Consider the following 18,962-nt stretch of genomic DNA (forward strand, 5'->3'; position numbering starts at 1 on the left):
ACTGAAAAATGCTCATGAAAAGGACAATACCTACGTAATCTACGTAGAAATTGTCTGTATGCGCGCCTATTCGTTCGATTTTAAATGAGAAATGCATTGAAAACATCATTCAAGCACTATGTTTTTATTGCTTTGTTTAACAATAAAAAAATTAATTTTTATCAATAAAAATAATCAAAACAGATAGAATTTGACTTGAACTTTGAAATGCGGTAAGCAGAATTGCTATTTTATTTTTCAATCAAAAGTTATTCGGGTTCATAAATTGCAATTTTTCGATTTTTTGAAAGTTCAACCGCGTTTATGTCGAAAACTATGCATCCTACGAAAAAACTTGTAAAAACATTATTTGCTTAGAATGACCCAAAAAATAGAAAAAAATGTTTTGTTTTGCGAAAAATCGCTGTTATGTGATTCCTCAAGTTCTTTGTTTATAACAATCTTATCGACATCCGGATCAACTGTTACCCAAAAAATTCGTGTTCTACGGGTCAAAATATATAAAAAAACTTGGGTAAGTCCATCTGAATTAAGGAGGCCGTTGTACCCCCCTGGCGACAGGACTAACTTGAAAAAAAAGCGAAATAAACTCAATTGTCATAGAGAAGACTATAGTACGATTATTGAAAATAGAAAATAAAGTCCAAATAGATATAATGGAATGGAAAAATCCCTTGAAAATCATGAAAATTTTGTGAAGATTAGGAGTACCACAAGGTTCAGTATTGGGTGCTCTACTGTTCCTTATCTTTATAAATGACATCACTAACTTAAAAATCGATGGAAAAATTTTTCTTTTTGCTGATGATACCAGTATCACTTGGAGCAACTCAACTATTGCATCTCTTCATGCAACTATAACTTCTGATTTGCTTACGATAAAAACCTAATCTGACTCTAATTTACTCTCTTTTAACGTGGATAAGACAGTAGCATTATCCTATAAAAGTGCTCTTCAACCCCTGCTTGTTAATAACAGCCAGATCTCTACCGTTGATTCTGTAAAATTTCTTGGTATTTTTTAGACAGCAACCTCAAATGGTCCCTTCATATCGATGTGTTAAGTAAGAAACTCGCCTCAGCCTGCTATGCTATAAGATCTGTTTCGAAAGAACTCAATTTAGCATCTTCTAAACTAACATATTTTTCTTTGTTCGAGTCTCATCTTCGATATGGTCTTCCTTTTTGGGGTTCTAGTACAGCTGCCCAATTAGATGTTATTTTTAAATTACAAAAAAGAGCAATAAGGTATCTGTTTGGCCTCAGAAGAACAACACATTGCAGAAGTTACTTCAAAGATCACGGCATTTTAACCCTTACATCTTTATATATTTTAGAAACTGTTTGCTTAATTTGTAAACACATGCATGTCTTTCCAGCAAGGCCTCGTCATGACTACTCCACCAGAAATTCAAATTTTGATGTCTATTTACCGATCCCGTCCTCTGAGTTAGTAAAGAAATCTATATTATATTCCGCAAAAAAACTATACAACCATCTTCCTTTACAACTCAAATCTGCAACATCTTTCCCCAAGTTCCGTAAAATGACAAAAGCTCATCTATCTAAACGACCATATTATTCAGTAGAAGAGTTTCTTAATGACTAACTAAGAAATTACAGTAATGTACAAGTAACCAAATTTATCTATATTTGGGTGTCACATGCAGCAGCTTAAACTTATTAGTTCCTATGTCTATAAATAGTTTACTTTGTTGTATATTCACTTTGCAATTTCTATAAATTGTTGCAATATATCGATTTTGTTTTTTTTCTTTACTTTATTAACTTATATTTTGTATTTATGTATATTTTTTTTTATATTTGACGATTTTAGGCTATTGATTATGTACTATAGAAAGGAACTACAACGTTAACGGGGTTTTATTATTTTATATGGTCAATGAATCTCTATGTATGAAAAAACCGCGGAGTGCTACCATTTAAAGTGGTGCGTTTTTGAGAAATGGGTGAATTAGTCCCTGGGCACAGGTTACATTAGGGTGAGTTCTATGCACTTTTGGTACAAACACGTCTACATAAAAATTGTTCCTGGTTAAATTTCCTATCTAAATACAACTTTTTAAAGTAAAAGATTGTTTTTTTTACAAAAATATATTCAAAAGAAAAAGTACAAAGAAACCCAAAAGAAAGAAATTTTGTTTTGGTCCCATAACTTTTGTCCACGAGGATATAGGTATAGACATTGCTTCACAGAAAAAAAACTTACATATTTTCTCTTTAAAATGATGTTTGGTAGAGGTCATTAGGATTTACAGTTTTCGATATATGATTTTTCAAAGTTCGCCACTCACAGCAATTTTGGGCAATTTTCCTTGTTATTTCGCAAATATTGTTCTGTAACTTTTTTCTACGTATTCTTAGGTATATGCAAAGGTACATGTAAGATGAATAGAAATCAATTACCTTTAAAACGGTCTACTGTATAATGTTGTACAACTTCTTTTAAAGAGGTTATCTTTTTAAAGACTTTATACTTTTAACGAGTTTTTATATTTTTTACGATTATTTTTTAAATTTCCCATTATAACTTTTTTTATATATGGTATTATATTATATAATAAAAAACAAAGCTTATTCTGTTTACTTTAAAATGGTGTATTATAAAAAATTCTAGGGTTATTTTTGAATAAGATATGCTTTTTCAAATTGTAATAAGTACTTGCAACGATTTTTGATTTTAGGATTATTTTTTCAATTCCTCATTATAACTTTTTTATGTGATTGTGTGTTATGATTGAATCTTATTTTTTATAGGTAATACTTTGGATCCACTTGACTCGGCCGGGCAAACTTCAAAATTTGGATTAATTCCAATATTTACTGTCAAAGCTCCTGCACCACAAGCTTTGCTTGAAAAAATAGCATGTAAATGTACCGAAGGATGTACAAAAAACTGCGGTTGTAGGAAGATAGGAATTAGTTGTTCAATATTCTGCAAAGGGTGCATGTGCATGGGTACTAATTGTGGGAACTCTAAGATAACTGAGGTGTCAGAGGAAGATATTGAAGCTAATGCTAACGAAGAGATGGACTTGGATTTTGAAAATTTTTTAAATGTCAACGTTTAAATAATTTTAACTAAAGTGATGTTTTTTAAGACTAATGTTATGTAATTTTTGTAAAAGAAATAATTTTAAATAATACACGTAAAAAAATATCAAGAAATCACTCGGTTTCCATTATGTATTTAAATATAATTAGATGCTACACCATTTTAAAGAACAGAAAGTAAGCCCTCTTTGTTGCGCAATATATAGATAGTATATAGTATATTCATGTACAAGAAAAAAAAAGTTATAATGAGAAATTTCAAAAATAATCGTAAAAATGGAAAAAGTAATATTTTTTTATATTAGGTATTATATAAATATATTATATAATAATTTTATTTTATTTTTATATTATATTATAAAAAAATCGTTAAAAGTATAATACCTTGAAAAACCATAATCTCTTTAAAAAAAGTCGTACAACGTTATACATTAGACCATTTTAAAGGAAATTGATTTCTATTCCTATTACGTGTACATTGCATATACCTAAAGTTACGCTGAAAAAAGTTACAGAACAATATTTGCCAAATAACAAGTAAAATTGCCCAAAATTTCTGTGAGTGGCGAACTTTGAAAAATTATATTTCGAAAACTGTAAATCCTAATGACCTCTACCAAAAATCATTTTAAAGAGAAAATATGTAAGTTTTTTTTCTGTGAAGCAATGTCTATACCTATATCCTCGTGGACAAAAGTTATGGGACAAAAACAAAATTTCTTTCTTTTGGGTTTCTTTGTGCTTTTTCTTTTGAATATATTTTTGTAAAAAAAAGTATCTTTGACTTTAAAAAGTTATATTTGGATAGGAAATTTAACCAGGAACAATTTTTATGTAGACGTGTTTGTACCAAAAGTGCATAGAACTCACCCTAATGTAACCTGTGCCCAGGGACTAATTCACCCATTTCTCAAAAACGCACCCCTTTAAATGGTAGCACTCCGCGGTTTTTTATATAGATGTCTATTGACCATATCAAATAATAAAACCCCGTTAACGTTGTAGTTCCTTTTAGCTATGTTATTTTGAATATTTCTCAAATTTATCAAATTTCAGAAAATTGTATTTGTTATTGTTATTGTTAGATATTATTTATTTATTTTTTCTGACTTTAATCAAGCTTTGTCCATAAAGCTATTCTATTCTAGTTTAATTCGTATATAGGTCTGGATCCCGCGTATGAAAAAAAAGTTGATTAATAGCAAGCTGAAAATTTGTTAATAGCTTAAGGGTGTCTAGTCGAATAAACTTTGATATGTGTGAACACTGGAACAGGGGTAGTTTTAATTGTGGAACAGGTTAAAAATTTGGAACGGTCACAGCACGAAAACGGCACATTTATTTTGTCCGACAGAACAGACTTAAACTCTTCGAACAGAGATTAAACTCTCATGCAAAAATCAGACTGCTATTTATCACCAAATGGGCGTTTTAATGAGTGGAACATGTAGAATGTGTCAAATGACAGGAATTATGACAGGTAATAAATAGCAGTCTGATTTTTTCATGAGAGTTTAATCTCTGTTCGGAGAGTTTAAGTCTGTTCTGTCGGACAAAATAAATGTGCCGTTTTCGTGCTGTGACCGTTCCAAATTTTTAACCTGTTCCACAATTAAAACTACCCCTGTTTCAGTGTTCCCATATATCAAAGTTTATTCGACTAGACACCCTTAAGCTATTAACAAATTTTCAGCTTGCTATTAATCAACTTTTTTTTCATACGCGGGATCCAGACCTAATAGCTTATATTCTTAGAATAAACTCTTAAATCACGCGCATTTCGACTATTGAGCTACAACCCCTTCGCAAGAAAACCATCCCATATTCCCGGCTTGGAAGAGTTCTACTTAAAGTAAAGTAAAGTATTGTTGAAGTTATTATTTTAAGTATGATTTAAAAAAATCAAAATTTTTTACTTTTTATTTACTTAAATTATTTGCTTTTGATAATAACTCCAATACTCGATACACGTAAAAATGATAGGTAACGAAATTTGAGTTGTTTTTATTAGCAAAAATTTTACTTGTCTTTCGATTTCTGTATGAATAAAAATATCGAAGATAGAAACGTTTAAGCCTAAATTTTCCTACGAGAACAATGTAACAGGAGCCCTTTACTATTATCCTAAAAAAATAAAGTATTTGAAAGATTAAATGAAATACAGTTTTATAGCTCTTGAAATTACCATTCAAATAGTTGGATGTGCCTGATATCATAACCTGAGTTATTCACAAAAAATTCAATTTTTTGGAAAAATTTTTGGAGTATAGATTTTGATGCTAGCAACTTTTTCTGGAGCTCATTTGATACCTAGGTATTTCTAAGTACTTTGACAAGTATTTAGTAAGTGTTACATAAAATGCATCTCTTTCCCATTATTTAAGCTTGAATCATTAGGTTTGAATAGTCGGAGAAAAAATATACATTTAATTACCTATAACTTACTTTAAATTAACATTATTTTTAAGTAAGCAATTTATTATATTTTTTATTAGCTTCAATTTTTGTGATTAAAATTTTTTTATAAAAACTTACAATTTTTGAGTTATTTATGAAAAATCGCTTTAAAGCATGCATTTTCTTTCACAAAAATTAAAATATTGGATCTTTAATAACTCAAAAAGTATTGATTTATTTTAATAAGATTATATACCTAACAAATTTTGCTTAGAATTTGTCCCTTTCTCGATTTGTGGGGTTATTTTTAATAAAGTAATTTTAACCCCCGAGGAGGGATGACATACACCCCAGGCTAAAACCGCAAGTTGTTATTGTTCATTTTGTTTCTTGAGGTATCCTTTATCTGCTCACCAATTTTCGTGAAAATGAATGGAGATTTACCGAAATCGAAGGTCGTAGTTGATTTTTACGTTCAGTGACTGCACTATAGAAAGAAAATTGCAATTCAGTAATTGAGATCGTATATTTTGCGAGCTCATAAATTATTAAACGATGTGTAGTCGCCAAATAATTAATTTAAATTATTTTAACTACAACTCTCTCTTAAGCCGGGAGTATGGGATGGTTTTATTGCGAAGGGGATGTAGCTCAATAGTCGAAATGCGCGTGATTTAAGAGTTTATTCTTAGAATATAAGCTATACGAATTAAACTACTATTAATTTTTTTGTAAAAACTTACAGTTTTTCAGTGATTTACGAAAAACCGCTTCAAAACATGCATTTTTTTCACGAATAATTAAAATATTTGATCTTTAATAAGGGACCCTTCAAGTATTACGTAACGCAGGTTGGGGGGGTGGTCAAAAATCTTCAAAAATTGCGTTACGCAATAGTTAAACTCCCGTAATAGTGCATTATGTGGGGGGGGGGGTTTAAAAAGTTTGACTTATTTTAATAACTTTATATAACAAATGTTGCTTATAATTTGTCCTTTTATTGATTTGTGCAGTTATTTTTTATAAAATAATTTTCACCCCCGAGAAGTGGCGGTATCCACCCTCAGAATAAAGGCGCAAGATGGCACCATGTGAACTTTGTTTCTTGAGGTATCCTCTAAACACTGACCAATTTTTGTGAAAATCGATGAAGGTTCACCGAAATTGAAGGTAATCGTTGATTTTTACCTTCAGTGACTGCACTATACAAAATAAATTGCAGTTTACTGATCTAAATGCGCGTAATTTGGGACCTTATAATTATTTGATATGTAGTCGCCAAATAATTAATTTAATGTATTTTAAGTACCACTCTCTCTTAAGCCGGGAAGATGGGGTAGTTTTCTTGCGAAGGGGTTCTAGCTCAATAATCGAAATTCACGTGATTTAATAGTTTATTCTTAGACTATATAAGCTATAGAAATTATATCCGCAATACGATATATTTTAAGTTTTCTCAGCATTTTTCTTCAATTAAAGGGTTGTTTGGGGGTGAAGGGATGAGCTCAAAAATCGAAACTATATCATTTCAAGAGCTCATAAATAGATCGTGATTCTGCCGCAAAAATCGATTCAATATTCCTATTTTTAAGTAGTGGGGGGGGGGGCAGCTCCACACGGGTGAAAATTTGAAATAAACGGAAAATTTTGGACACAACCATGAGTTACATGAACACTTAAAAGGCATTGTTACATAGACGAAAAACGGAGAACGATATTTTATAGTAACCTAAAACGTATAAACCCTCAAAGACTTATCCATAGCATTCACTTTCCAAACTTAAGAATATCATCCTAATTAAAATGGGAAATCCAAGGAAAAAAATTGCAACAAGTAGAAATTCCACCTGGTGATCTCCAAGATCCAGGATCGTCAAGGTCTCAGAGATAAGGTGAAATCTACTAAGAACCTTATCCTTCGCACTTTATCAGTTCCTCGTCTCGCTAGTAAGTAGTCAAAAGAAAGCGAAAAGGAATATTCGATTAAAATTAAAACCTACTGACACAGGAGGAAAACTGTCATGAGAAAGATGGAAAAATCTTCGTGGTCCTGGAGTAGACCGAAACGACACTAAATTAAATGTTTTCAGGAGCTGCTTCCAGTAGATATTATCAAAGAAGGGTAGTTTGAAAATCAAAGAGAGTAGAATTAAGTACTACACAGGATGTTTTACTGGATTGCAAGTAAGGGTTAACTTGTATTTAAAAAAATGAACATTATTTTAGTTTTATTAGTCAAGTATTAGTTATAATCATCATATTTTTTAGTCAACGATTATTTTAGTTTATTTGAGATTTAATTCCAAGTTTGACAATTAACAAATTATGAAGAGAAGTATCCATTGTTCACAAAAATGTGGTCTAGAGGTAACAAAGTACTAAACTCCAAGAAGGTAGGTACCATAAAACTTAATATTTGATTACGTTGAAATATTTCAACGTAAATAATCAAAAAATGAAGCACTTTTCGGTGAAAACTCGTAACAACTTTTTTAAAATGTTATTAAAAAAGCTTTATTTTCGTTTTTTTTTTAAACAAGTTTCTAGTATCAAAATTAAGCAAGTAAAGCGCAAAATAATGTTGATTCCTTTTTTTGGCAAAAAATTTTTTAAAATCACCGCGTAGTTTGTACTTATAACCTATATATTATTTATATGATCTGTAAGTTTCACTGGCTCACAGTGCTTATATTTCAAAATACAGTGGAACCCCGATAAGTCGGCCCCCGATAACCCGGAAGTCCGGCTAACCCGGACCGATTTTTATCAGACAAACATTACAACAATAAAAATGTATGTCCTTTATGCTGGATTTTCCAATTTCTTTTCAACATCTTAAAATATTTTCTTTTATCTTTCCTTATAAACATATTGTTCGAATACTATAATATCTTATAGTTTTCAGGCTAATTTTATTTATCATAATAAACTTTCTTCGTAAAAATTTGTCGCTTTAGCTAATTCCTATTATATGTAGTTCATTCGTTTCAATTTTCAATGTCAAACACATTATACAATGAGAGATAATGTGTATTTGTGTAATTTGATACATAATATACCTTAGTAAAAATGACTGGCATGGCAGACAACGCTCATTCTTGTGTTATCGAAACCAACAGGCATCTGTAGTATCCTTTATTTACTTGAAACTGTCTAGCATTGTTTAGAAAAAACTATTAAAAAATTATTTTTCAAACAATGGTCTTAGTCTTCACTCTTATTAAATAACGTAAGTTCGTTCTCGTTGCGAGACGGTATTGTGTGTGTGTAGTAAAGTCGCATTGTTCGTTCCGCGTAAATATATTCAGATTTTGTGTTTTCGTGATTTTTTGTCTACGTAATGGCAATAAAACTTAAAATGTTGTTTTTGTTTCAAAATGATAACAAAAGACAGTTTGGACAATCGGTGCAAAGCTAAGAAAGCTAAAAATGAGACTCTCGACGACGCTTTGTATGTGTGGAACGCGAACGTGGTTTACAAGTGTCTGTGTGCCAATTATAACGGAGTTTATCTGTAAGCATACCATATTTTAATAATTTTTACCATTTTCTCCGGCTAACCCGAATTTTCGATAACCCGGATCGGCCGCGGTCCCGATTAATCCGAGTTAACGGGGTTCCACTGTACTGGGATTTAAAGTAAAACAAAGGGCCTAGCCGGGTAAGATGGTGAAAAGTGCCCCCAGCTCGATTTAAATTCCATATAGGCCAATTTTTAGCACATATAGAGGAACTCAATTTCTGAAATTTTTAGCCCCCTAGGTGGTCACGTGACCCCCCTAGAGCCTAATTAGGCTTTTTATGTTTTTATTTTTTATCTCAGGCGCATCAAGAGCTAGCCAAAAACTTTATTAAAAAAAGTTGTAAGTTCCAAAAAGATCTATAAGAAAAAATTTTTTTTTAATTTTTGGCGGGAAATTCGAATTTTTAGAACAATTTTAAACTTTTAAATGACTCTGAAAAAAAAACTAAGACACTCGTTTTTACGAAAATTAATTATAATGTGTATTTTTGCACAATCTTTCACTCTCAATTTTTTCAGATTTTTAAAATTGGTGAAACGTACCTTTAAAAATAAAAAACCGCATTTTTTCAGTTTTTTTTTCGTATTTTGAAACAATTTTATACATATTTTTCAAAAAAGGTAACACTATCACTAGAATAGGTAAAAAACTGAAAAATAATTGGGGTTTGCTTAATAAAAATTTTTTGTAAAGCCATCCATTTTCAAAATACAGGGCGTTGAAGAAAATAAAATTTTACACATTTTTTACGATTTTGCTGAAACTACTGGCAACATTGTAATAAAACTTGGCGGGATTTAAGAGCTGGTTATTGTGCATATTTTGACATACAATTAATGATTTGATATTCATCATTGGCTCGCATAGGGGTAATGGTCTGAACTTTTTAAAGAATAAAGATAGTACGCCACTGACATATTTCAAATTAACAATCGTTTTTTAATTTCTCGTTCAATTTGTGACAAAAAATGTATCTTCTTATTTTTTCATACGACGCGCCATTTTTATTCAAAAAATAAAAGATCTTAACCCTTACAAAGTATTCGAACTTCTAGTAGTTTCTACATCTACATACATAATAAACTCATACATCCATTATCAAAATTAATTCGAATACTTTGGAAGCGTTAAGATATTTTATTTTTTGCAGCAATACAGCGCGTCGTATGAAAAAATGAGAAGATAGATTCTTTATTGCAAATTGAACGAGGAATTCAAAAATGATTGTTAATTTGAAATATGTCAGTGGCGTACTATCTTTTTTTCTTTGAAAAGTTCAGACCATTACCCCTATGCGCGCCAATGATGAATATTAAATCCTTAGTTGTATGTCAAAACATGCACAATAACTACCTCTTAAAACCCGCCAAGTTTTATTACAATGTTGCCAGTAGTTTCGGCAAAATCGTAAAAAATATGTAAAATTTTGTTTTCTTCAACGCCCTGTATCTTGAAAATGGATGGCGTTACAAAAAATTTTTATGAAGCAAATCCTAATTATTTTTCAGTTTTTTACCTATTCTAGTGACGGTGTTAAATTTTTTGAAAAATATGTATAAAATTGTATCAAAAAAACGAAAAAAAAAAACCGAAAAAATGCGGTTTTTTATTTTTAAAGGTACGTTTCACCAATTTTAAAAATCTGAAAAAATTGAGGGTGAAAGATTGTGTAAAAATACACATTATAACTAATTTTCGTAAAAACGAGTGTCTTAGTTTTTTTTTCAGATTTATTTAAAAGTTTAAAATTGTTCTAAAAATTCGAATTTCCCGCCAAAAAAATAAAAAAAAAATTTTCATATAGATCTTTTTGAAACTTATAACTTTTTTAAATAAACTTTTTGGCTAGCTCTTAATGCGGCTGAGATAAAAAATAAAAACATAAAAAGCCTAATTAGGCTCTAGGGGGGTCACGTGACCACCTAGGGGGCTAAAAATTTCAGAAAGTGAATTCCTCTATATGTGCTATAAAGTGGCCTATATGGAATTTAGATTGGGTTGGGGGCACTTTTCACCATCTTACCCGGCTAGGCCCTTTTTTGAAATTTTGAAAAAAATGTCTTTCTTTTCAAAATAACTTAAAAATCATTAGTGACACCAAAAATCTTAAAGAGTAAAAAAATGTAGGTTTTGCTTTTCTGAATATTTTAGTTTTTTGCTTTTTTGGAAGATAAAAATTGGTTAAGATGTGACTGTTCAAAATTTGCATACACTAGTAGAGAATTTTTCATTTATTAAAAATTAATAAATGAAAATAGTTTCTATTATTGTGGGATCGGTACTCACCGGAGTGACCGCAGACGTTCAGATACAATTATTTGCAAAAACAATGACGTCGACTTTGCTAAGTAACAAGACATTTACTCAACACACACTACACATTACACTAGGTACCTGATAGGAGAAATCCACTGTACCATGCTAATGGTCATTAGTGGTCGATGCATTAAGCTAAATAAAGGAAATTGCATAAACTCGTGATTAGTGACTTGTTCAAGGCCTTTCTACTACAGCCCTTTTATAAATAAGCACTTTATACCAATAAAACTTACAGAGCATATAAACAATACATAAGTAAAGTAGCTTGTGAAGCGGTAAGGATTAATTTCATTTGGGATTCTAATTAGGGGGTTATTTTCACCAGTTTTTTTACCCAAAAAGTGATAATCTTTATTCTGAGCGTATCTTGCTTACTTTTTATGCTAAAAACTTTTTTAAAAAACAAGAATAATGCTTTTTTAAACATTTAAAAAAGGTATGATGAGTTTTCTATGAAAAGTCCTTCATTTTTTGATTATTTCACATTGAAAAATTCGATTTGGAATTTGAAGAGGAGCTGCTTTTCATAAGCTACAACTCTGCTTCTAATGGGTTTACAGACTGCACACATACACCTTTTTTCAATTTTTTAAAAGCTATATTTTTGCTAAGAATATTTTTTATCGATAAAATACTTTTTAAGTTATTTGCGAAAAACCGTCTAAAACGTGTTTTTTTTTGTTGAAAAATGAACATATTCACTTGCAAATAACTCGAAATGTAAAGACTTGATGAAAAATTCTATTGAACAAAAGTTGCTTAGAATTAGTCAGTTTATCCACTTCCGGACGTATTCTGATGGTATATTTTTTCACCCCCGAGAAGGGGTGGTCTCAACCTTAGAGAAAAAATACACATCGGCACAATATCACTTTTTTCTTAGACGTGTTAGCTATACGTATGCCAAATTTCATGTCAATCACCTCTTCTTTCAAATCCAAAAGTTCTTTAAAATCCGGAGGTTTTGCAATATTTTACCGTGAGTGAATGGACTATATAAGGCCCATAGGTGGGTAGAAATTGAAAAAAAAGAACGCACCATACCAAAAATTATTACCAGCAAGCAAAACTTGGTTGCAAAACTTGGTTGCAAAATTGATTACCAAATTGAGGGAATGATTAATACATGGACTATAAAAATGCCTTTGAAGATAATTGCTTAATTTGTCTTGAAGTCGGTTGTATTTTCCTGATATTTGACAGAATACAGATAGTATGGTATAACTAGACCCAAACCCAGACATCCAAAGTGAAAGTCATTCTCCAACACCAAATTGTTCTATATGCTCCACATAATGTTCAGAAAAAAGTCACACCATTTTGAGCGTCGGGTTTGGCGGGGAGATGGGGGAGAAGCCGGTAAATTAGTAGTTTTTTTACGTTTTTCGTCAATATTTCTAAAACTATGCTTTAGAGTAAACAATGTTCTATAAAAAAATGTTCTACATAAAATTCAAAACAAAAAAGATCGTATACACAATTGTTATAAAATTAACGCAACGGTTCCAGAGAGTTACGGAGGGTGAAAAGTGGAAGTTTTCGATACTTTTTATATACCATTGGCAATTTATAATATTATTACCGATGAAGGAAATTTTCTTTAACAGAATTGGGTTTTGTAAATAAAATTTGCTATTTCAATGGCCGATGGTATGTTAGTGATAAGCCTTTGAAGAAACATCAACCTCACCACCCAAAATCATGATCAATTGCCTAAAAAATATAAAAAGTATCCAAAACCTCCACTTTTCACCCTCCGTGACTCTCTGGAACCGTTGATTTTATAACAATTATGTATAGGATCTTTTTTGTTTTAAATTTTATGTTACCATGGGACCGACATGGATACCACATGGGAGCGCATAAAATCACGATACTACATTTGCTTTGCCGATGATGCAGTACTAATTGCTGATAACGAGGATGACCTACAAAGGCAGCTCCACACTTTCAATATCACAGCAAATAAACTTAATATGAGAATATCAGTAGAAAAAACTAAATGTATAGTGATAAGTAAAGAGCCGCGTAGATGCAAGTTAGAAATAGACGGAAAAATTGTAGAGCAAGTAATGAAATTCAATTACCTAGGGGTAGAGATCACTAGTGACAGGAATATAAGAACAGAGACCACAACACAAGCAACAAAAGCGGCAAGAGTAAGTGGTTGCCTCGAGAAACCATATGGCACCATATGGCATAAAGCAAAATAAAAGTATACAAGACAACAGCATTGATTAATAACTATGACAACAGTAAGACCTATCCTAACATATGCAGCGGAAACAAGGACCGATACAAGAAAGACGAAACAACAAATCAACAATATCGAAATGAACGTATTAAGATCAATAGCGGGCATATCATTAAGAGACAGACAAAGCAACAGAAGTATACGAGAACGATGCAAAATTCAAAATATTAACAGGTGGATAAAAACAAGAAAGAAAAACTGGAACGAACATGTAAACCGAATGGAACCAGATAGATTAGCGAACATCTGTAAAAACAACAAGCCGTATTAGCAGAAGACCCGTTGGAAGGTCGCCGAAAAGGTGGAAAGACAATGTACAGTCAACAACAACTGAAACAAAATAAGAGGCAGACAAACAGGAGTAAACAAAAACGTAAAAAACTACTAATTTACCGACTTCTCCCCCATCTCCCCACAAACCGGATGCTCAAAAGGGTGTAAATTTTTACTGAACAATATGTGGACCATATAGAAAAATTTGGTGTTGGAGGAAAACTTTTACTTTGGATATCTGGGTTAGGCCTTTTTTGGACCAGATATACTATCTATACTACCTCTCCGTAACTTTGGAACCGTTCATTTTAGAAGGATTATGCATAGGACATTTTTTATTTCAAATTTAATGTAGAACATTTTTGTATAGAAGGTTATTTATGCTGAACCGCATAGTTTTAGAAATATTGACGAAAAACGTAAAAAAACTACGAATTTACCGATTTCTCCCCCCTCACCCCGACGCTCAAAATGGTGTGACTTTTTTCGAACATTATGTGGACCATATAGAACAATTTGGTGTTGGAGGATAACTTTCACTTTGGATGTCTGGGTTATGCCATCTTTTGGATCAATTGTATCATACTAAAAGCAAAAAACTGAGTTTGATTGATCATAAATTAACCATTCTCTTTTTTTGTCTCAGATAGCCCTATTTGATTTATTTAACATTTTACATTTTTTTTTAAATTACTGCTTAAATAATTCAATATTAATAAATGCATTTGAGCGAGATGCGGGCCACATCAATTGCTCGGGCCCTAGGCGGCCGCCTAGTCCGCCTAATGGTTAATCCGGCGCTGGTGGTCGAGACCAAACAATGTGCTAGTAGAACAGTTGAATAAAATTCAATTAAAGCAAAAAATATTGGGGTAGCACCATATACATTTCATAAAACATTCATTTAGATATCAGTTATAACAGTTATGAGTTGTAATGAAAAAAAATATAAAAAACACAATTTTTTGTAAAAAGATTACAAAACCGCAATATCACATGTTGAAAAAGTGGCAATTAATTATGTTAAAAATTTAAGGATGCTAAAAAACAGTTCCTCTTCGATTGTGGTCTAAATGAGCAAAAAATTAATCCGCCCCAAAAGCAGATTTAGGTATACCCAGAACGTGGTGGATTAATAAAGTGGAGGAAGACCTTAAACACGTGAAGGTGGGGACTGAAAAAGAAAATCACAAAATAGAAGTGAATGGAGAAATATTGTTCATCAGGTTCTTCATAGTAGTTAATAATTTTGTATATGCTTAGGTTCGAGTTTTATTTAAAATAATTGCAATTCGTTAATCTTATAATTGTTTTATAAAATTGCTCTAGGTCTAAACGGCCTGTTGTGCGTATAAATAAAATAAATATTAATAAAAAATAAAAAATATTTTGGACAATATATACCAGGGCTGATCTATGAAAAAACGTCTATTTTGGATGTGAGAGGTGGCATTCGGATTTTTGCAGATAAAGTTAGGTGACAACTTCAATAATAATAATTGACTTATGCTCTTTCTTAAATATACCCGGAACAATAATAAAAAAAATTAAAATATTTAAAAATTTTGAAAAACATCGATGTTTTCTATTTTCCTTGCTTATAACTTTAAAACGATTCGTTTTGGAACAAAGTCGTACAAAAATAAAATATAGACAATTGAATTTTGTATGATATACAACTGGTTAAAAATGTCTTAAAGTATTACCTTTTCTGCAAAATAGCAATAAATACAAAATAAAGAGGCAAAATAAGCCTGTTGTTTTTCAATGTTTTTTAACCACTTTGGTGGCACTTAGAAAGAAACTTAATAATTCGCTTAGAAAATTCTTATAGTAAACTTAAACCGTCTACCAAATTTCATTAAAATCGACGTAATAGATTTTGCATAATAAATTTGCAATCTAAATTTTTTTAAAAACGTTCAAATTTTTAAAAACTTTCTGAACAAAAAGTAGACCATTCAGAAGTTGGCTTTACATATAAAGAGGCACTCTACATATCTAATACAGAATTAATTTTGGATTATTTAAGCGGCCTCAGAAATGTTTTAAAATTATAAACAATTTTTTGGCTTATAAACAAATAGCTTTGTTTAACAATCAAAAAATTAATTTTTAGCAATGCAAATAATTGAAACCGGTATAATTTGACTTAAGCGTTCAAATGTTGCAAGAAGAATTGCTATTTTATTTTTAAATCAAAAGTTATTCGGGGTCAAAAATTGCAATTTTTCGATATTTGAAAGTTTTATCTCGAAAACTATGCATCCTACGAAAACACTTGTAAAAACATTTTTTGCTTAGAATTACCCAAGTACAAAAATAATGTAATACAAAACAATGTTTTCTTTTGCGAAAAATTGCTGTTATGTAATTCCTCAAGTTCTTTGTTTATAACAATCTTATCGATATCCGGATCAACTGTTACCCAAAAAATTTGTGTTCTACGAGTCAAAATACATATGAAATCTTGGGTAAGCCAATCTAAATAAAGTAGGCCCTTGTACCCCTCCCTGGCGACAGCCCTAATTTGTTTATAAGCCAAAAAATTGTTTATAACTTTAAAACATTGCTGAGGCTGCTTAAATAATTCGATTTTAATTCTGTAAGGTATATTAGATAGGTAGAGCGCATGTTTATATGTAAAAAAATTAGAAAACTTTTAAATGGTCTACTTTTTGTTCAGAAAGTTTTTAAAAAATTTGAACTTTTTTAAAAAAAATTAGATTGCAAAATTATTATGGAAAATCTGTTAGGTCGATTTTAGTGAAATTTGGTGGACAGTTTAAATATGTTATAAGCATTTTTTTAGCGAATTACGAAGGTTTTAAGTGCAACCAAAGTGGCTGAAAAACGTCATTTTGTCCCCTTATTTTGTATTTATTGCTATTATGCAGAAAGGGTAATAATTTAAGACATTTTTAACCTCGTATGTATAACCAATTATAATTATTGAAGTTGTCACCTAACTTTATCTGCAAAAATTCGAATGCCACCTCTCACATCCACCTCAAAACAGATCAGCCCTGATCTAATATTATCTGCGTTAAAATTACAAATATGAAGATATCTTGGCATGGTCGGTCAGTGTGCATAAAAATAAAATAATATAGATATTGCGGAATTTTCCGCAATAATAGAATAAAAGAGAAAGTTTATTACCCATTCGAAATATTAGGCAGTCACTTCACGTTCTCAGGATCATCTGTCATCAGCCGCCGCAATAATTAATATAAATATTCACGGAAACACAGAACGACAACAACGAATGGTACAAATCCCGAATACAACTGTCAAAACCGATTCAAATTTGATATTATTTCAATTATAATCTTCGCGCTCGACACTCAAGATTAAAATTAATGTCTTGTTTACTGATTTTCTATAATTCGATGACGAATATTCACTGAAAACTGGCAGAGCTTTCAGAAGATTTCAGGGAAGGTCCTGAAATATCTCAAAAGGCGGCGCGAGATGCCCCCACTTCTTTGAAATGACTTAATTTAAGTGATCTGGAGGCGGGATTTAAATTAACTTGTCGCCAGAGCGAACTTTATGCATTTTCTTGGCAATTATCGTTTGAGAAATATTAATGTCATATCTTAGGGAATAATAAATGTATCAAGCCATGTTTTCTGTTAATCTTATATATAGAGATGCGTTAATCTTAATGCATACCAACAAACCAAACTTTTTTTGTTTCCAACATAACAAGACAATTTGGAACGTTTAATTATATAATTATATACAGTCAAACCTGCCATATCCGGATCAATGTGGCGACAGACCGATCCGGATATGAAAAAATCCGAATATCAAGACCACTACTTCTTTTATATTCTCTGAAACGTTTTCCCCTTCATACATTCCAGTAATTAACGCCGTCAATAACTTTCATCGATAGACACTTTTTAAAGATTCTATAATACATTATTTCGCCATCTTTTAGTTCTTCTTTTAGTGCGTTGTCCAACAGCAGAACTGCCTTTCTCGGCAGATTTCGGTAGATCTGGACGGCGCAGAACCGTCCGGATATGAGGAGGTCCGGATATGGCAGGTTGTACTGTATTGATAATCACAAGGAGTAAACTTGTGTTAAGTACTAACGAAAAATTAAAGAGATGGACAGAAATGAGTTTATTCAAAGACAATAGAACAGAGCAGATGGAAGTCGAAGTAGAAGATGATATGGTTTTAAAGATATTAAAAAAAGAAATTAAATCGGCATTAAAAAACAGCAACAATATTAAAGCAGTAGTTCCAGACCAAATCCCAGTAGAAAGCTTAAAATTCATAAATGATGAAACCTAAGACATTATCGTATACTTGTTTAACACAGTGTACAAAACACGAAACATACCAAAACAATGGTTACTCTCCACCTTTTGTGCTATCCCTGAAAATACAAACGCTAAAGATTGCAGTGAATACAGAACAATTAATAGAACAATTAATAAGTCACATTCTTAAATTGCAGCAGACAATTCTCAAAGCTAAAAAAGCAGGCTTGGATGACAGAAAACATATTGGATTTGATGGAACAACGGCGACTAGCGAAAAACAACGAACACTTTATAACAGCATACAAAAAGAAATTCGACGTAAAATACGAGAAGAAAAGAGCCAACATCTAGCCAAACAGTGTCATGACATTGAAGAACTTGAAAACAGATACACGTTTAACATGTAAAAAAAAGTGAAAGAAGCGGCTGGTATTTTCAATAAGAAACAAACTGCATTGCTACAAGATGAACATCGTAAAGTAATATTTGAAGTAGAGGACAAATTTAAAGAATGGGAAAATTACGTTACGAACCTATTCTAAGACGATAGGAGTAGTTCACCTCCCGATATTACTAACTGCGACGGACACCTAATAACACGCTCTGAGGTAATCAAAACCATACAATCATCAAAAAATGGCAGAGCGACTGCTTCTGATGAAATTCCAACTGAAATATACAAGCTTATAAATGATAGCAATGTTTTAGAGGCTATAACTTCGTTTTTCAATATCATTTATACCAGCGGACAACTACTTAATGGTTGGTCTAATTCACTGTTTATAGCTCTACCTAAAAAGACAACAGCAAAAGGCTGTGCTGATTATAGAACCATCA

The 18,962-nt window shown here is 31.4% G+C and overlaps 1 protein-coding gene across 1 annotated transcript in view; it reads right to left on the reverse strand.

Annotated features, from left to right (window-relative positions):
• Positions 1-17,235, reverse strand: part of LOC126884526 (paired mesoderm homeobox protein 1-like) — a 109,574-nt gene extending 92,339 nt beyond the window's left edge. The window contains exon 1 of the mRNA XM_050650468.1: positions 17,005-17,235. The gene's annotated coding sequence lies outside the window, so the exon portion shown is untranslated. The remainder of the gene's footprint in view (positions 1-17,004) is intronic.
• Positions 17,236-18,962: the final 1,727 nt, after the last annotated feature.

Source organism: Diabrotica virgifera, chromosome 5, assembly GCF_917563875.1.
Source record: "Diabrotica virgifera virgifera chromosome 5, PGI_DIABVI_V3a".
NCBI lineage: Eukaryota > Metazoa > Arthropoda > Insecta > Coleoptera > Chrysomelidae > Diabrotica > Diabrotica virgifera.